General features: G+C 34.3%; 1 pseudogene; it reads left to right on the top strand.

Moving 5' to 3' along the window:
* LOC132482902 (ubiquitin-like modifier-activating enzyme 1) overlaps nt 1-21,086 on the top strand; it is a 36,707-nt pseudogene that overhangs the window by 3,060 nt on the left and 12,561 nt on the right.

The following is a 21,086-nucleotide window of genomic DNA, read 5'->3' as shown; positions in this document are numbered from 1 at the left end:
CAGCTTTGTTTATCTTGCTGAAAATTGCCTTGTCCATTATCAGTATCCTTTGTTGTTTCGTACAATTTTTAGGATTATTATTCTATTTCTAGGAAAATTGCCATTGAAATGTTGATTGCGATGCCATTGAAACTATAGATAGCTTGAGTTAGCATGAACATTTTAACAGTATTCATTCTTTCAATTTAGAAATATGGGATACTTTTCTATTTACTTGTGTCTTCTTCAGTTTTTGTAAATGTCATATTTTTAGATGTACAGATGGTTTTTTCTCCTTGCTCAAATGTATTCCTAACATTTTATTGTTTTAGGTGCTGCTGTAAATGGAAGTGTTTTTATATTTTTCTGTCAGCTACTTTCTTGTTAATGTATAGAAGTGCAGCTAATTTTGTATTTTTATTTCAAATCCAACAAAATTACTGAATTCATGTATTAGTTCTAACAGTTTCATTGGGTTTTGGTGGAGTCTTTAGGATTTCCTGCATACAGAATATGTCATCTTCAAACAGAGACATTTTTAATTCTTCCTTTCCACTTTGGATCCCTTTCATTTCTTTTCCGTGCCTAATGGTTCTGGCTAGGGATTCTAATATTATGTTGAATAGGAGTGGTGATAGTGAGTATTTTTTATTTGTTCCTGTCTTAGAGGAAAAGTTTTCAGCTTTTCACCATGAATATGGTGTTAGCTGTGGGCTTGATAATATATAATCTTTATTACTTTTAAAATGTTTCTTCTCTCCCCAGGTAGTTGAAAGCTTTAATCACGAAAATTTAGAAAATTCTTTCAAACATTTCTTCTGCATGCTATTCGTGTCGTAAATTAAATTTTTTGATTTAAAAATGTTAACTGCCCTTGCATCCCCAGGAATTATCCCACCTTAGCATGTTGAACATTTTAGTGTGTTATTGAATTTGGTTTGCTAGAATTTTGTTGAGAATTTTTGCATCTATATGTACAAGGATATTAGCCTGTAAGTTCTTTGCTTTTTGTTTGTTTTGTGTTCCCTTCTTATTTCTTTATGTGGCTTTTTTAATCAGGAAAATCTTGGTTTTATAAAATGAGTTTGGAAATGTTTCCTCTTTTTTAGTTATTTGGCAGAGTTTGGGAAGGACTGGCAATAAATCTTCATTAAATGTTCAGTAGAATTCACCAGTGAAACTAACTGATCCTGTGCTTCTCTTTGTTGGGAGAGTTTTGAATACTGCTTCAATTTCCTAAGTCATTATTTGTATGATCAGGATATTTCTTCTTTGTTTTTTGCTTCTTCTTGATCGTCTTGCTATGTTTTATATAGGAGTTGTTGGAGATTTATCCATTTTTGTGACCCAGATTTTTAGCATTCTTTATAACGATTTGTATGCTATGGTGTCAGTTGCAATTTCTCCTCTTTCCGTTAAAGTTTTATTTATTAAGCTCTTTTTTTCTCTTTGTTAGTCTCGCTAAATCTTGTCAATTTTATTATCCTTTCCAAATACCAACACATGGATTCCGTTTTTCGTAATTATCTGATACTTGTTTTATTCATTTCCATTTGAATCTTTCTTATTTTTTCCTTTTATTCCTGGTGCTTAATTTGTTCATTTTTCCTAGTCCTTCATGTATAAGATCATTTAGATCATTTTCTAGATCATTTTAGATCATTCTTTTCTCTTTTAGAAGAATCTATGATTGCTAAAATTAACTCATCCATTGACTGATTTTTCTACATTCCAAACGTTTTGGTATGTTGTCATTTTCGTTTATCTGAAGGTAGTTTCAGATTTCCCTTTTGACTTCTTCCTTGACCCACATATATTTCCAGTGTGTGTTGTACAATTTTACATACAAGGGATTTTTCTTTTTCTATTGTTATTGATTCCTAGCTTCATAACATAATGATCAAAAAAGATGCTTTATGTGATTCTGATTTTCTTAAATTTGTTAACGCTTGCTTTATGTTTCAAGACAGTGTCCATTCTGGGAAATGTTCCTTCAGCACTTAAGCAGAATATGGATTTTGGTACTGTTGAATGGAAGTTTTCTATAAGTTTATTAGGTACATTCTGTTTCTTTATTAATTTTCTAAGGTAGAAAGTGGGATAATATAGTCACTTACTATTATTTGTTTTATTGTTGATTTATCCTCTCAGATCTGTTTTTTTTTTTTTGGGGGGGGGTGGTGGTATGCGGGTCTCTCACTGTTGTGGCGTCTCCCACTGTGGAGCACAGGCTCCGGACGCGCAGGCTCAGTGGCCATGGCTCACGGGTCCAGCCGCTCCACGGCATGTGGGGTCTTCCCGGACCCAGGCATGAAGGCGTGTCCCCTGCACGGCAGGTGGACCCTCAAGCACTGCACCAACAGGGAAGGCCCCTATCAGATCTCTTAATAGTTGATTTAAATATTTGTTTAATCCTGCAACGTTCAGTACATATATATTTACAATTATTATTTCCTCTTGATAAATTGATCCATTATCATTGTATACTGACCTTCTTTATCACTTGAGAACTACTTTGACTGAAAGTCTGTATTACCTGAGATTGGGAGATCAAGTCCTGTACTTGTTTGGAAACTGTTTGGACTTTCAGTTTCTATTCCGTCACCTTCAGCTTATGTGTGTCCTTAATGATAAAATGGTTCTTTTACACAGCATATTGTTTTTTTTTATCATTTATATGGCAATATAATTGTTTTACACTGTTGTGTTAGTTTCTGCTGTATAATAAAGTGAATCAGCTATAGGTATATTCCCATATCCACTCCCTCTTGCATCTCCCTCCCACCCTCCCTATCCCACCAAGCTAGGTGGTCACAAAGCACTGAACGTATCTCCCTGTGCTATGCAGCTGCTTTCCACTAGCTACCTATTTTACATTTCATAGTGTATATATGTACATAGGACTCTCTAACTTCATGCCAGCTTACTCTTTCCACTCACTATGTTCTCAAGTGTATTCTCTACATCCACATCTTTATTCCTGTCCAGCCCCTACATTCATCAGAATGTTTTTTTTTAGATTCCATATATATGTATTAGCAAAAAGTTTGTCTTTTTTTTCTTTCTGACTCATTTCACACAGTATGACAGACTCTAAATCTATCCACCTAACTGCAAATAGCTCAATTTTATTTCTATTTATGGCTCAGTGATATTCCATTGTATATATATGACACGCATTCTTTATCCATTCTTCTGTCTATTGACACTTAGGTGTTTACCTGTCCTGGCTATTGTAATTACACCTGTAATGAACTTTGTGGTCCATGACACTTTTTGAATTATGCTTTTCTCAGGGTATATACAAAGGAGCGGGATTGCAGTGTCATATATTAGTTCAAGTTTTAGGTTCTTAATGACCTCCATATTGTTCACCATAGTGGCTGTAACAATTTACATTCCCACTAACAGTGACAGAGGGTACCGTTTTCCATACACCACTCCAGAATTTAGAGTTTTTAGAATTTTGATGTTGATGGCTATTCTGACTAGTGTGAGGTGATACCTCATTGTAGTTTGATTTATATTTCTTTAATGATTCATGATATTGATCAACCTTCTATGTGTTTTATTGCAATCTGTGTATCATCTTTGGAGAAATGTCTATTTAGGTCTTCTGCCCACTTTTGGATTGTTGTTTGTGTTTTTTCGTTTAGAGCTGTATGAGCTGTTGGTAAATTTTGAAGATTAATCGTTTTTCAGTTGCTTCATTTGCAAATATTTTCTGATTCTGAGGGTTGTCTTTTGGTCTTGTTTATGGTTTCCTTTGTTGTGAAAAATGTTTTAAGTTTCATTAGTTCCCATTTGTTTAATTTTGTTTTTATTTCCATTTCTTTAGGAAGTGGGTCAAAAAGAATCTTGCTATGATTTATGTCATAGAGTGTTCTGCCTATATGTTCCTCTAAGTGTTTCATAGTGCAGAACCTTACATTTTGGCCTTTAATCCATTGGTGTTTATTTTTGTGTATGGTGTTAGGGAGTGTTCTGATTTCATTCTTGTACATGTAGCTGTTCAGTTTTCCCAACACAACTTGTTGAATAGGATATCTTATCTCCATTGTATATTCTTGCCACCTTTATCAAAATTAGGTGACCATATGTGAATGGGTTTACCTCTAGGCTTTCTATCCTGTTCCGTTGATCTATATTTCAGTTTTTGTGCCAGTACCATACTGTCTTGATTATTGTAGCTTTGTAGTATACTCTGAAGTTCTGGAGCCTGATTCATCCAGCTGAGTTTTTCTTTCTCAAGACTGCTTTTGGTATTCAGTGTCTTTTTTGTTTCCAGACACACTGTGCATTTTTTTCTCCTAGTTCCCTGGAAAATGCCATTGGTAATTTGATAGCGATTGCATTGACTCTATAGATTGTGTTAGGTCATATAGTCATTTTCACTATGTTGATTCCTACAACCCAAGAACATAGAATATCTCTCCATCTCTTTGTATCCTCTTTCATTTCTTTCATCAGTATCTTATAGGTTTCTGCATGCAGGTCTTTTGTCTACCTTGGTGTGTTTGTTCCTATTCTATTTGTTGCAATGGTAAATGAGAGTGTTTCCTTAATTTCTCTTCAGATTTTTCATCATTAGCCTATAGGAATCCCAGAGATTTCTGTGCATTACTTTTGTATCCTGCTACTTTCCCATAATCCTTGATTAGCTCTAGTCGTTTTCTGGTAGCATCTTTAGGATTCTCTATGTGTAGTATCATGTCATCTGCAAAGAGTGACAGCTTTAATTCTTCTTTTCCGATTTGGATTCCTTTTATTTCCTTTCTTCTCGATTGCTGTAGCTGAGACATCCAAAACTATGTTGAATAAGAGTTGAGAGGGTGGGCAACCTTGTCTTGTTCCTGATATTAGTGAAAATACTTTCAGTGGTTCAACAATGAGGACGATGTTTGCTGTGGGTTTGTCATATATGGCCTTTATTATGTTGTGGAATCTTCCCTCTATGCCTACTATGTGGAGGGTTTTTATCATAAATTGGTGTTGATTTTTTTCGAAAGCTTTCTCTGCATCTATTGAGATGATCATATGTGTTTTCTACTTCAATTTGTTAATATGGTGTATCGAGTTGGTTGCTCTGCATATATTGGATGATCCTTCTATTCCTAGAATAAATCCCACTTGATCATGGTGTATTTTCCTTTTAATGTGCTGTTGGATTCTGTTTGCTACTATTTTGTTGAGGATTCTTGTATCTATATTCATCAGTAATATTGGCCTGCAGTTTTATGTTTTATTATTATTTTTTTTGATATTTTGTCTGCTTTTGGTATTAGTGATTGTGTCTCCATAGAATTAGTTTTGGACTTTTCCTCCCTCTGCTACCTTTTGGAAGAGTTTTAGAAGGACAGGTGTTAAACTCTCCAAGCCAGAAATGACTGGCAGGACATCTTAAGTGATGAAGGAGAAAAACCTGCAACAAAGATGAATTTTTGTTGAAATATGTGAGATCACACCATGTTTGTTTTTATATGTCTGACTTACTTCTAAGTACTTCTTAATTTGTTGTACTTCTTCTCAATATCTCTTACTATTAGAGATGTTGATTTAACATAGTGCTCTCAAGGTGCACCCATTTTGTTACAAAAGGCAGCATTTTCCTTCTACTATGCCTGAATATATTTTTATTGTGATACCTTTTTTTTCCTGCCACACAAAGTACTTTTCTGTGCCACATTCTCTTTCTCCATTTATTCATCCTAAGTATGTTGTTTCCTGTTATGGCATTTGAGAATGATGGTGCAGTGCACATGGGATGCAGGTGTTTTTATGATTTTGTGTGTTTCTTTCCTTTATAAAAATACCCAAAGAGTTTTTTCTGGATGATTTAGTAGTTGTAATTTTTAGCTTTTTGAGGAATCGTCAAACTGGTTTCTAGAGCGGCTATACCAATCAGCATTCCTAACAAGAATGTAGGAGTGTTCCCTTTTGTCATGCCTGCTATCTTCTCCTTTTTGATAATAGACAATCTAATAGATATGAGGTGATATTCCACTACAGAGGTTTAGCACTTTCCTAATATATGTTCATCATTAACCACTTATCAGGTATTTGTTTCTAATATTTTATGCTATTCTGTAGATTGCCTCTTAATTCTATTGATTGTTTCCTTTATTATATAGGAATGTTTCAGTTCAATTTCACTTCACTTAACTTTTGATTTTGTTGCCTGCTCTACTGCTGTCATAGCCAAGAAATTATTGCCAAGCCAATCTTGAGAAGTTTGTTCCTTATCTTTTCTCAATGTATTTGAAACTTTTTGGTCTTATCTTTAAAGCAATTTCCTCAACATTTTTCAGATATAATTGACATATAACTTTGGTAGTTTTATGGTACACAGCATGATGATTAGATTTACATCTATGTTGTGAAATAATAGGATAATAATGTTAGTTAATACTTCTATCACCTCACATAGTTACCAATTTTGCGTGTGTACTGTAAGAACACTGAAGATCTACATTCCCAGTAACTTTTAAACATGCAATAAAGTATTGGTAACTAAGTCACTATCCTTTAATTTAGTTCCCAAGAAGTTACACATTTTATAACAGGAAATTTGTGCTCTTTGACAATCATCTCCCTGTTTCTCCCCACCTCACACCTATTAAATATGTATGAACTCTCTTTTTGATGAACTCACCATTTCGATTTCATAAATAAGTGGGACCATACAGTTTACCTTAATGTCTGATTGTTTCACTAAGCATAATGCCCGCAAGTTGATTTCGTGGGGTAACAAATTGCGGGAATTTCTTTATATGACTGTATAATATCCATTGTGGTAATATATACATTTCTAAATCCTTTTATCATTGATAATCTGTTAGTGAAGATGCCTTGCATATTTTGGTAAATATTTATACAGTAAACATGGGAGTGCAAATATCTCTGTAAGTTAACTGATTTCATTTATTTCACATATGTATATTCAGAAATGGAATTGCTATGTTATACGGTGGTATTATTTTTAGTATTTTGAGGAACATCCATATTATTTTCCATAGTGGTTGTACTAAGTTACATTCCCACCAAAAGTCTGTAAGTGTTCCCTGTGTTCTACATGCTTGACTACACTTTTCTCTGTTTTCTTTTTCATAAAATCCACTATGAAATGTGTGAGTTGATATCTCATTGTGGTTTTATTTTGCATTTCTCTTACTATTACAGATATTGAGCAAATAATCATTTGTCGGTTGGTAATTTGTATGTCTCCTATGAGGGGAATATATCTGCTAAGATCTTCAGCCCACCTTTTAATTAGATTTTTCGCTTTTTTAAAATTGAGACTTTTTATGTTTAAACATTCTCCTGTAGCTTGCATGCTCTTGGCAAATATTTTCTTCCATTCCATAGGAGAATTCCAATGCCTCCTATTCCATTGCCTCTTCACTCAGATCAAGTTTATTTTAGTGCAGAGGCTTTTAAATTTGATGTTGTCACACATGTTGAATTTTCTTTTTCTTCCTTCTACTTTTGGTATCATATCCAAAAGAACCATTACTGACACAAATGCCTTGGAAAAAATTTTTCTGTTTAATTCTATGGATTTTATGATTTCTATCCATGATGTGTTAATTTTTGTATCTTCTAAGATGTGTGTTCAATTTTATTGTTTTCCATGTGGATATCCAGTTTTTCCAACACCACTCCGTGTAAAGTCTATTTTTACTCCATTAATTATTCTTGTCGTCCTTTTCATATGTTAGATGACTGGATATGGCTGAGTTTATTTCTGGGTTCTCAGTCCTATTCTATTGGTCTGTTGTCTGTTTTTATGCTAGTCTCACACTGTTTTGATTTCCGTAACTTTGTATTATGGTTTGAAACCACGAAGTGAGTTTCATCCAGCTTTGTTTATCTTGCTTAAAATTGCTTTGTCTATTTTTAGGGTCCTTTCTTGTTTTGTACAATTTTTAGGATTGTTCTATTTCTAGGAAAATTGCCATTGAAAAGTTGATTGGGATTCCATTGAAACTATAGACAGCTTGAGGTAACATGAACATTTTAACAGTATTCATTCTTTCAATTTAGAAATATGGGATAGCTTTCTATTTACATGTTTCTTCTTCAGTTTTTGAAAATGTCATATTTTTAGGTGAACAAATGTTTTCGTCTTCTTGCTTGAATGTATTCCTAAGATTTTATTGTTTTTGGTGCTGCTGTAAAAGGAAGTGTTTTCTTTATTTTTCTGTCAGCTATTTTCTAGTTAGTGTATAGAAATGCAGCTAATTTTGTATTTTTATTTCATATCCAACAATATTACTGAATTCATTTATTAGTTTTAACAGTTTCATGGGGTTTTTGGTGGAGTCTTTAGGATTTCCTGCATACAGAATATGTGATCTTCAAACAGAGACATTTCTAATTCTTCCATTCCAGTTTTGATCCCTTTTATTTGTTTTTCTTGCCAAATGGTTCTGGCTAGTGTTTCTAGTATTCTGTTGAATAGGGGTGGTGATAGTGGGCATTTTTTATTTGTTCCTGTCTTAGAGGAAAGGTTTTCAGCTTTTCACATGAATATGATGTTAGCTGGGGCCTTGATAATATATGAACTTTATTACATTTAAAATGTTTCTTCTCTCCCCAGGTAGTTGAAAGCTTTAATCACGAAAATTTAGAAAATTCTTTCAAACATTTCTTCTGCATGCTATTCGTGTCATAAATTAAAATTGTTGATTTAAAAATGTTAACTGCCTTTGCATCACCAGGAATTATCCGACCTTATCATGTTGAACATTTTAGTGTGCTATTGAATTTGGTTTGCTAGAATTGTGTTGAGAATTTTTGCCTCTATATGTAAAAGGATATTAGCCTGAAAGTTTTCTCATTTTCCTTTGTTTGTTTGTATGTTTGTTTTGTTTTGTTTTGTTTTGTGTTTCCCTTGTTATTTCCTTATCTGGCTTTGTTAATCAGGAAAATGCTGGTTTTATAAAATGAGTTTGGAAATGTTTCCTCTTTTGTAGTTATTTGGGAGAGTTTGGGAAGGACTGGCAATAAATCTTCATTAAATGTTCAGTAGAATTCACCAGTGAAACTAACTGATCCTGGGCTTCTCTTTATTGGGTGAGTTTTCAATACTGCTTCAATTTCCTAAGTCATTATTTGTATGATCATGATAATTTTTGTTTGTTTGTTTTTTGCTTCTTTGTGATTGTCTTGCTTCATTTTATATATGAGTTGTTGGAGATTTATCCATTTTTGTGACCCGGTTTTTTATCATTCTTTATAATGATTTGTGTGCTATGATGTCAGTTGCAATTTCTCCACTTTCAGTTAAAGTTTTATTTATTTAGCTCTTTTTTCTCTTTGTTAGTCTAGCTAAAGTTTGTCAATTTTATTATCCTTTCCAAATGCCATCACTTGGATTCAGTTTTTCCTAATTATCTGATATTCGTTTTATGCATTTCCATTTGAATCTTTCTTACTTTTTCCTTTTATTCCTGGTGCTTAATTTGTTCATTTTTCCTAGTCTTTCAGGCATAAGGTTAAGTCCTTTATTTTAAATCATTCCTTTCTCTTAATATAAGAATTTATGATTGCTAAAAATAATTCATTCTTTAGACTGATTTTTGTACATTCCTAAAGTTTGGGTATATTGTCATTTTTGTTTATCTGAAGGTAGTTTCAGAATTCCCTTTTGGGTTCTTTCTTGACCCTTAGATATCTCCAGTGTGTGCTGTATAATTCTACGTATTAGGTTTTTTGCACCTTTTCTATTGTTATTGATTTCTAGCTTCATAACATTATGATCAAAAAGGTTGCTTAATGTGGTTTTGATCTTCTTAAATTTGTTAACGCTTGCTTTATATTCCACGACAGGTTCTATCCTAGGGAATGCTCTGTCTGCAGTTAAGAATAATGTGGATTCTGGTTCTGTTGGATGGAACTTCTATATAATTTTATTGGGTACATTCAGTGTCTTTATCAATTTTCTAAGGTATACAGTCGGATAATATAGTCCCTTACCATTATTAGTTTTACTGTTGATATCTCCTATCAGATCTGTTAATGGGTGATTTATATATTTGTTTAATCCTACAACGTTCAGTACATATATATTTACAATTATTATAACCTCTTGATAAATTGATCTATTATCATTGTATACTGACCTTCTATATCAATTGTGAACTATTTTGACTGAAAGTCTGTTTTACCTGAGATTGGGGGAGCCAGTCCTGCTCTTGTTTGGAAACTGTTTGGACTATCAGTTTCTATTCCCTCATCTTCAGCTTATGTGTGTCCTTAAAGTTAAAATTGCTCTTGTAGACAACATATTGTTTTTTTTATCATTCATATGGTAATATAATTGTTTTACAATGTTGTGTTAGTTTCTGCTGTATAACAAAATGAATCAGCTATAGGTATACATATATTCCCATATCCACTGCCTCTTGCATCTCCCTCCCACCCTCCCTATCCCACCAAGCTAGGTGGTCACAAAGCACTGAACGTATCTCCCTGTGCTATGCAGTTGCTTTCCACTAGCTATCCATTTTACATTTCATAGTGTATATATGTACATATGACTCTCTCACTTCGTGCCAGCTTACCCTTTCCACTCCCCATGTTCTTAAGTCGATACTCTACATCTGAATATTTTGTCCTGTGCTGCTCCTACCTTCATCAGAACCCTTTTTTTAGATTCCATATATATGTGTTAGCAAAGTGTTTTTCTTTTTATCTTTCTGACTTCACACAGTACGACAGACTCTAAGTCTATCCACCTAACTGCAAATAGCTCAATTTAATTTCTATTTATCTCTGAGTAACATTCCATTGTATATATATGCCACACCTTCTTTATTAATTCATGTGTCGATTGACACTTAGCTTATTCCCTATCCTGGTGTTTGGAATTACACCTGTAATGAACTGTGTGGTCCATGACTCTTTTTGAATTGTGGCTTTCTCAGGGTATATGCAAAGTTGTGGGATTGCGGGGTCATATATTAGTTCTAGTTTTAGTTCCTTAATGACCACCATACTGTTCTCTATAGTGGCTGTAACAATTTACATTCCCATTAACAGTGCCGGAGGGTTTCGTATTCCCTACACTCTCTCCAGAATGTATAGTATATTGATTTTTTGATGACGGCTCCTCTGACTAGTGTGAGGTGATACCTCATCATAGATTTCATTTATATTTCTATAATGATTCATGCTCAACATGAAACGTTGAGCAAACTTTCATGTGTTTTATTACAATCTGTGTATCATCTTTGGAGAAATGTCTATTTAGGTCTTCTGCCCATTTTTGGATTGTTGGTGTTTTTTGGTTTACAGCTGCATGAGCTGTTGGTAAATTTTGGAGATTAATCCTTTTTCAGTTGCTTCATTTGCAAATATTTTCTCCCATTCTGAGGGGTGTCTTTTGGTGTTGTTTATGGTTTCCTTTCCTGTGAAAAAATTTTAAGTTTCACTACATCCCATTACTTTAATTTTGTTTTTATTTCCATTTTTCTAGGAAGTGAGTCAAAAAGAATCTTGCTGTTATTTATGTCATAGAGTGTTCTGCCTATGTTTTCCTCTAAGTGTTTGATATTGTCTCACCGTACATTTAGTCCTTTAATCGATTTGTGTTCATTTTTGTGTATGGGGTTAGGGAATGTTCTAATTTCATTCTTGTACATGTAGCCTTTCACTTTTCCCAGTACCTCTTGTTGAAGAGGATGTCTCATCTCCATTGTATATTCTTCCTTCCTTTATCAAAAATAAGGTGACCATATATCTGTGGGTTTACCCCTGGGCTTTCTACCGTGTTCCATTGATCTATATTTCTGTTTTTGTGCCAGTACCATACTGCCTTGATTACTGTTGTTTTAGTATAGTCTGAAGTCCAAGAGCCTGATTCATCCAATTCTGTTTTTCTTTCTCAAGCTTGCTTTGGCTATTCGGCGTGTTTTTTGTTTCCATACACACTGTGAATTTTTTTCTTCTAGTTCCCTCGCAAATGCCATCGGTACTTTGATAGGGATTGCATTGACTCTGTAGATTGTGTTTTGTCATACAGTCATTTTCACTATGTTGATTCTTCAAACCCAAGAACATGGTATATATCTCCATCTCTTTGTATCCTCCTTCATTTCTTTCATCAGCATCTTATAGGTTTCTGCATAGAGGTCTTTTGTCTACCTGGGTATGTTTGTTCCTATTCTATTTGTTGCAATTGTAAATGAGAGTGTTTCCTTAATTTCTCTTTCAGGTTTTCCATCATTAGCCTATTGGAATCCCAGAGATTTCTGTGCATTAATTTTGTATCGTGCTACTTTACCAAATTCATTGGTTAGCTCTATTCATCTTCTGGTAGCATCCTTAGGATACTCTATGTGTAGTATCAAGTCATCTGCAAAGAGTGACAGCTTTACTTCTTCTTTTCTGATTTGGATTCCTTTTATTTCCTTTTCTTCTCTGATTGCTGTGGCTGAAACGCCCAAATCCATGCTGAAAAAGAGCTGTGAGGGTGGATAACCTTGTCTTGTTCCTGATCTTGATGAAAATACTTTCCGTTTTTCACCATTGAGGATGATGTTTGCTGTGGGTTTGTCATATATGGCCTTTATTATGTTGAGGAAACTCACCTCTATGCCTACTATGTGGAGGGTTTTTATCATATATTGGTGTTGAATTTTTTCGAAAGTTTCCTAGCATCTATTGAGATGATCATATTGTTTTTCTCCTTCAATTTGTTAATATGAAGTATCATGTTGATTGATTTGCATATATTGAAGAATCCTTGTATTCCTGGAATAAACTCCATTTGATCATGGTGTATTATCCTTTTAATGAGCTGTTGGATTCGGTTTCATATTATTTTGTTGAGGATTTTTGCATCTATATTCATCAGTAATATTGGCCTGAAGTTTTCTTTTTTAATTATATCTTTGCCTGGTTTGGGTATCAGGGTGATGGTGGTGCCGTAGAATTAGTTTTGGAGTGTTCTTCCCTCTGCTGTATTTTGGAAGTGATTGTGAAGGACAGTTGTTAAACTCTCCAAGCGAGAAGGGACTGGCAGGATATATTTAAAGTAATGAAGGAGAAAAACCTGCAACGAAGATTAATTTACTTTTCCTATAAGTGAGATTACACCATGTTTGTTTTTATATGTCTGACTTACTTCTTAAGTACTTCTTACTTCTTATTTCATCATACTTCTTCTCAACATCTCTTACTATTAGAGATGTTGACTTAACATAGTGCCCTTAAGGTGCACCCATTTTGTTACAAATGGCACCATTTTACTTCTACTATGCCTGAGTATAGTTTTATTGTGACACTTCTTTTTCCTGCCACACAAAATAATTTACTGGGGCACATTTCCTTTATCCATCTCTTCAGGCTAAGTGTGTAGCTATACTGGTATGGCATTTGAGAATGATGGTGAATACCATGGTACATGGTATTCAGGTATTTTTTAGAGACAGCATTCTTCCTTCCATTTCATAAATAACCAAATATTTTTTTCTGGATGATTTGGTTGTTCTAATTTTTGGCTTTTTGAGGAACCTCCAAACTCTTTTCTAGAGTGGCTACACCAATCAGCATTCTCAACAAGAGTGTAAGGTGGTTCCCTTTTGTCATGCCTGCTGTCTCCTCTTTTTTGATAATAGCAAAGCTAATAGATATGAGGTGATATCGCACTACTGAGGTTATGCACTTTCCTAATGTATGTTGGATATTAACCATTTCTAAGGTACGTGTTTGTAAATATTTTATACTATTCTGTAGATTGCCTGTTAATTCTGTTGATTGTTTCCTTTATTATGTAGGAATGTTTCAGTTCAATTTCACTTCACTTAACTATTGATTTTGTAGCCTTCTCTACTGCTGTCATAGTCAAGAAATTATTGCCAAGACCTATCTTGAGAAGTTTGTTCCTTATCTTTTCTCAAGGGCTTTGAAACATTTCGGTCCTATCTTTAATACATTTTCCCCAGCATTATTGAGATATAATTGACATATAACTTTGGTAATTATAAGGTACACAGCATAATGATTAGACTTACATCTATGTTGTGACACAATGTGATAATGATGTTAGTTAATACTTCTATCACCTCACAAAGTTACCATATTTGTGTGTGTGCTGTAAGAACATTAAAGATCTACTTTCCTAGTAACCTTGAAATATGCAATAAACTGTTGGTAACTAAGTCACTATGCTGTAACATAGATCTCAAGAATTTACACATTTTATACCAGGAAATTTGTACTCTTTGACTATCATCTCCTTATTTCTCCCAACCCCACACCTATTAAATACATATCCACTCTCTGTTTTGATGAGCTCTGCCGTTGAGATTTAATAAATAAGTGGGACCACACAGTTTGTCTTTATGTCTCTGATTTTTTCATTAAGCATAATGCCCGCAAGTTGATTTCATGTGGTCACAAATTGCAGAATTTTCTTTATATGGCTGTATAATATCCATTGTGTTAATATATACAGTTCTTAATCCGTTTATTCATTGATAAACAGTTAGTGTCTACGCCTTGCATATTTTGGTAAATATTAATACAGTGAACATGGGAGTTCAAATATCTCAGTAAAGTAACTGATTTCATTTCCTTGAAGTATGTATATTCAGAAATGGAATTGCTAGGTTCTATGGTGGTATTATTTTTAGTACTTTGAGGAACATCCTAATTATTTTATGTAGTGGTTGTACTAAGGTATATTCCCACCAACAGTTTGTAAGTTTTCCCTGTTTTCTACATGCTTGACTACACTTTTTTGTCTTTTCTTTTTCATAATAACCACTATGAAATGTGTGAGTTGACATCTCTTTGTGGTTTTATTTTGCATTTCTCTTACTATTACAGATGTTGACCAAATATTTGTGTGTCTCCTGGTCATTTGTAGGTCTCCTATGAAGGTAGTATATCTGATATGTTGTTCAGTCCACGTTTTAATTAGATTATTCAACTTTTTTTTAATTGAATCATTTAATGTTTGGACATTAGTCCCGTAGCTGGCATGTTGTTGGCAAATCTTTTCTCCCATTCCATAGGAGAATTCCTATGCCTCCTGTTCAGTGCCTCTTCACTCTGTTCAAGTTTCTTTTTGTGCAGAGGCTTTTTAATTTGATGTTATCACACATGTTGAATTTTCTTTTTCTTCCTTCTACTTCTGGTATCATATCCAAAAGAATCATTGCTGAGACAAATGCTTTGGAGATTTTTTTTCTGTTTAATTCTAGGGATTTTGTGATTTCTGTTCGTGTTGTGTTAATTTTTGAATCGTCTAAGATGGGTGTTCAATTTTGTTCTTTTCCGTGTGGATATCCTGTTTTTCCAGCACCACTCAGGGTAAAGTCTATTTTTACTCCATTGTTTATTCTTGTCATCCTTGTCAAATGTTAGTTGACTGGACATGGCTGAGTTTATTTCTGGGCTCTCAGTCCTATTCTATTGGTCTATTGTCTGTTTTTATGCTAATTTCACACTATTTTGATTACCGTAACTTTGTATAATAGTTTGAAACCAGGAAGTGAGTTGCATCCAGCTTTGTTTAATTTGCTGAAAATTGCTTTGTCTATTTTCAGGGTCCTTTCTTGTTTTGTACAATTCTTAGGATTGATATTCTATTTCTAGGAAAATTACCATTGAAAATTTATTGGGTTTTAATTGAAACTATAGATGGCTTTAGGTAGCGTGAACATTTCAACAGTATTCATTCTTTCAATTCAGAAACATGGGATAGGTTTCTATTTACATGTGTCTTCTTCAGTTTTTGAAAATGCCATATTTGTAGGTGTAGAGATGTTTTTGTCTCCTTGCTTAAATGTAGTCCTAACATTTTATTGTTTTTGGTAATGCCGTAAATGGACGTGTTTTCTTTATTTTTCTGGCAGCTATTTTCTTGTTAGTGTATAGACATGCAACTAATTTTGTATTTTTGTTTCACATCCAACAACATTAGTGAATTTGTTTAACAGTTCTATCAATTTCATTTATGTCTGAGTAATATTCCACTGTATATATATGCCACACATTCTTTATCCATTCATCTGTCCATGGACAGTTAAGTTGCTTGCATGTCCTGGCTATTGTAAATAGACCTGTAATGAACTTTGTGTTCCATGACTCCTTTTGAATTATGGTTTTCTCAGGGTACAAGCACAGTAGTGGGATTGCTGGGTCATATGCCAGTTCTAGTAGTAGTTTCTTATGACCTCCATACTGTTCTCCATAGTGACTGTAACAATTTACATTCCAAACAACAGTGCCAGAAGTTTCCCTTTTCTTCACACCCTCTACAGAATTTATTGTTTGTACGGTTTTTGTTGATGGCCATTCTGACTAATGTGAGGTGATACCTCATTGTAGATTTGATTTACATTTCTTTAATGATTCATGATATTGAGCAACGTTTCATGTGTTTTATGGCAATCTGTATATCAAACTTGGAGAACTGTATAGTTAGATCTTCTGCCCATTTTTGGATTGTTGTTTGTGTTTTTGGTTTGGAGCTGCATGATCTGTTGGTAAAATTTGGAGATTAATCCTTTTTCAGTTGCATCATTTTCAAATATGTTCTCCTATTCTCAGGGTTGTCTTTTGGTCTTCTTTATGGTTTCCTTTGCTGTGCAAAAGCTTTTAAATTTCACTAGGTCCCATTTGTTTATGTTTGTTTTTACTTCCATTTCTCTAAGAGGTGGGTCAAAAAGAATCTTGCTGTGATTTATGTCATAGAGTGTTCCGCCTAAGTTTTCCTCTAATTGTTTGGTCATGTCTGACTTTACATTTAGGACTTTAATCCATTTGTGTTTATTTTTGTGTATGGTGTTAGTGAGTGTTTTAATTTCATTCTTGGACATGTATCCGTCCAGTTTTCCCAGCACCACTTGTTGAAAAGGATGTCTTATCTCCATTGTATATGCTTGCCTGCTTTGTCAAAATTAAGATGACTATATGTGAGTGGGTTTATCTCCTGGCTTTCTATACTGTTACACTGATGTATATTTCTGTTTTTGTGTCAGTGCCATACTGTGTTGAGGACTGTAGCTTTGTAGTATAGTCTGAAGTGCAGGAGCCTGATTCATCCAGCACCGTTTTTCTTTCTCAAGTTTGCTTTCGTTATTCGGTGTCTTTTTATTTCCATACACATTGTGCAATATTTTCTTCTGATTCCCTGGAAAATGCGATTGGTAGCTTGATAGGCATTGCATTGAATCTGTAGATTGATTTGGGTAATATAGTCATTTTTACAATGTTGATTCTTCCAACCCAAGGATATGTCATATCTCTCCATCTGTATCGTCTTTCATTTCTTTCATCAGCGTCTTATGGTGTTCTGCATACAACTCTTTTCTCTCCCTGGGTAGGTTTATTCCTATTCTTTTTGTTGCAATGGTAAATAAGAGTTTTTCCTGCTGACAGGGTGACACCATTAGCTACTGCTCAACTGCTCTGTCTTATCTCCAACAGAAAGTTCACCTTCTGCTCTGTTCAACGAGTCAAGAGGAGTCCAAGGTGTCTAAAAGACTACACGTCATTTGTAGAAGGATCTAAACTTCAGGTATCCCCTGAGGTATGTCTTTGCATCTATGGCCCATGGTGCCATTTAGGGGATGTCTATTCTGGAGGGGACCTATAGGAGGTGGTGTTTAGGGACTGAGGGGAGGGATTTGGATGCCTCTTTGGGGGCATATCATTTTGCAACAGGGCTTAGGAATATTTGTCGGATGGTCATTGGTGGCCATGTTTCGATAGCACATGGTATTTGCAATGTTCTCCAAAGGGAGGTGGATTTGGGTAAAATTGGAGATTGCTAATCAAGGCAGGATTTGAGGAATATTGTTTAAGTAAGTGTCCTAGTACAAATGTTGGGATCTTGCCAGAATGGCCTTTGTGACCCAAGTTCCATTATAGGGTCCTCCAAGCATTTGGAGATCTGTGTCAATAAGATTCGATTCATCGGGGATCACTTTTTTCATAAAGATAGTCTTCAACTCAGGCTAAGAAAGGATACTGGAGCCTAGTCAACTAGGATCTGGGGAGGAACACGGTACCATTAGGACTTCATTTTCTATAGTTTTACTACCATTCATGAACATATGGCATCCTTCTTGTCAGGAATGGAGAAAGAACAGTTGTGCTGCTGGGACACAGATATTATCATGCAAAATTACATGAATTGTTTATTCATGAGGGAGAGTATAGCCCCATTTTAAAGAGGCTCTATTTAGGACAGTTGTACATCTATCATGAAGAGTATGGTCTTTGCTCATTCATGTACATAAACCATGTATAATTTTCCCTAATGGATTACAGAGTTGTGAGCCTTACGTCTAGCGAAGAAGTAGATACTTCTGTATATGAGGAAGGGAAAGCCTTCTGGTCCAGTATGTCAGATACCTGCAAAGTTTCTAAATGAATAATCCAGCATTGTTCTTTCCCAGCTGTGTGATCACAGGCAATTTTTTTTCAGCATCCATTGGTGGTATGAAGATGATGATAAGAAGAAGAGCAAATACTTACATGATCTTTACAGTGTGGGGAATGTAAGTCTTTATCAGGTGTCATAATACACCAGGTAATTTAATAGTACTCCAGCTACTAATAGTAATTAGGTAGTACTTACTGTGTGTCACACTCTTTTTAAAGCCCTTTATTCATATTTAGTCATTTAAACTCTACTAATGGCGTAAGTTACAATCATTATCCTCATTTTATAGATGGCCCAGAGAAGTGAGGTCCCTGTCTTCAGGTCACACAGCTGGTAATCATGGAAAGAATTACTGTGAGGGTCCAACACTTCTCTTGTGTCAACTGTGAGCTGAAACATGAAAGGATCATTGTTTCTTCCTCAGAAAGGACAGCTAATGAGTTATGTCAGAAGATGATAGAGTAAGGCCCTCCAAAAATTCTCTACATTACAAACCTACAAAGTTTTCAGACTCAACTTTTTCAGAATTCTGGAAATTGACAAAATTACACAGGAACTAGGGAAGTATTTACGTGTTTAAAAATGACTGAATCTTAGTAAGATCAGCAAGCTCTAGAGACTTTAATTGGTCAAACTCACACCCTCCTTTTTTCCAGCTTAATAATAGTACATATTGAAAGAGTATGCATTCCTTTTGCATCCGAGTAGCCACCAGAAGGAGAAGAACAAAGTGAGAATTCTTTCAGAACCTCATCTCCAAAGATTTATCATTATCTGATGTGACTGAGATGTTCCTTGGAAGACTGCATTTGCAAGACTGTCTATATTTGACATAATTTGGAGCTCACCCAGTGCAAATATACTTTAACCTGGGGAGTTGTCAAAATAATTATGGGGGCAGAAAGAAAGTTTTAAGAATTAATGCCAAGAAACATCCCAAATTTGATGCAAAACATCATTATACAGATTCGCCCAGCTAAACAAACTCAAAGCAGGGTAAACTCAAAGAGATCCATAGCAACACATATCATAATCAAACTACTGAAAGCCAAAAACCAAGAGAGAATTGTGAAAGCCCTGTGTAGCAACCCATGGCATGTAAGAGATTCTCAATTAAGCCAAAAACAAAGACTGCACATCAAAAAAACATGCAGGGCAGAAGACACTTGGATACATTCATAGTGTTAAAAGAAAAAAAACCAAATACTTTCAACCAAGAATTTTATATGCAGCAAAACCATCTTTTGAAACTGAGGACAAGATTAGGAAAATTCCAGATAAGCACAAAACGGAGAGGATTTATTGCTAACTATCTGCCCTACAAGATGAGATAATTCCTGGAGAGAGTCCAAACAAAAATAAAAGTCACTTTGATGATAACTCAAATCCAGAGAAAGAAAGAACATCAGTAAAAGTAATTATATAGGTAAATACAGAGGATAATTTAAACGAATTTTTTGTGTGTATGTTTGTAGTCTGAATAATAGTCCCCCAATGTGCCCACATTTTAATTCCCAGGGCATGTATGTTATTTTATGCAGAAAACTTTGCATATATAATTATATTAGAGTCTTCAGATGCGAAACTTTCTTGGGTTACCTTAGGTGCATCTAATCAAAATGTTTCTTATAAGAGGAATGAAGGAGATTTCAGTGACAGAGGATAAGTTAATGTGATGACAGAAGTAGAAAATGAACTGATGTATTTGAAGGTAGTAGAAGGGGTAACTAGCCTAGGAATACTGGCAACCACTAAGCAAAAAAAGGACAAGGAAATACATTCTCCCAGCAGAACCTCCAGATGGAACCAATCCTGCCAACATATTGACTTTAGCCCAGTAAAATGGATTTGGGGCTTGTAACATGTAGTATTTTGAAAGAACAATTTGTAAAGTTTTAAAAAATTGAATTCCTGAAAATGTGTTACAGCAACAATAGTAAACTAATGCAGTTACTTGTTTCTCTTACCCGATTTATAACATTACTCCATAGGAAAAAAAAATTAATTGGTGCTGATGTATAAAGTGTATAAAGATGTAAGTTATGATAAGAACAGCACAAGAAAAAGGATAAACTAGATAAAAGCAAAAATTCATATTTTGAAATTAAGTTGGTATTAATGTGAACTAGGTTGTTAGAAACTGTCAGTTTACTTTATAACAACCTAACTCCAGAACAACCACTAATAAAATGGCTCTAAAATGTATATAGTAAAAGAAATAACAAATAACCATAAAAGTGGTTCACTAGAAGATGTCCAATTAGAAAGCAGATTGTAAGTATGGACTTTTTAAAAATGTGACCACCTATATGTTGTTAAAGAGACAAATCTTAGAGTGAAACAAATAGATTTTAAGTAAAATGTTGCAAAGATAAGTTTCATGCCAACAAAAATCGAAAGAGAGCTATAGTGACTATACTAACAACAGACAAAACAAATTTTAAATAAAAAAAAATTATGAGGCAAAGGACAGTATATATTACTATATTATTATATTAGATTAATAATATATTATTGATAAAAGGGTAAATCTGTTGAAATACACAAGAATTATAAACAAATGCTCACCTAACAAAAAAGTTCCAGATACCTGAATCAAAAACTTACAAAATTTGAGAGAGAGATAAATAGGTTCAACAGCATATCCAAATAAATGACAAAACATATGATCACCAAGGGAAGAGAAGACCTAAACAAAACTATG

The sequence above is a fragment of the Mesoplodon densirostris genome, chromosome Y (genome assembly GCF_025265405.1).
Source record: "Mesoplodon densirostris isolate mMesDen1 chromosome Y, mMesDen1 primary haplotype, whole genome shotgun sequence".
NCBI lineage: Eukaryota > Metazoa > Chordata > Mammalia > Artiodactyla > Ziphiidae > Mesoplodon > Mesoplodon densirostris.
The sequence above is the reverse complement of the archived record's forward strand: the minus strand, read 5'-3'. Positions and strand labels throughout refer to the sequence as shown.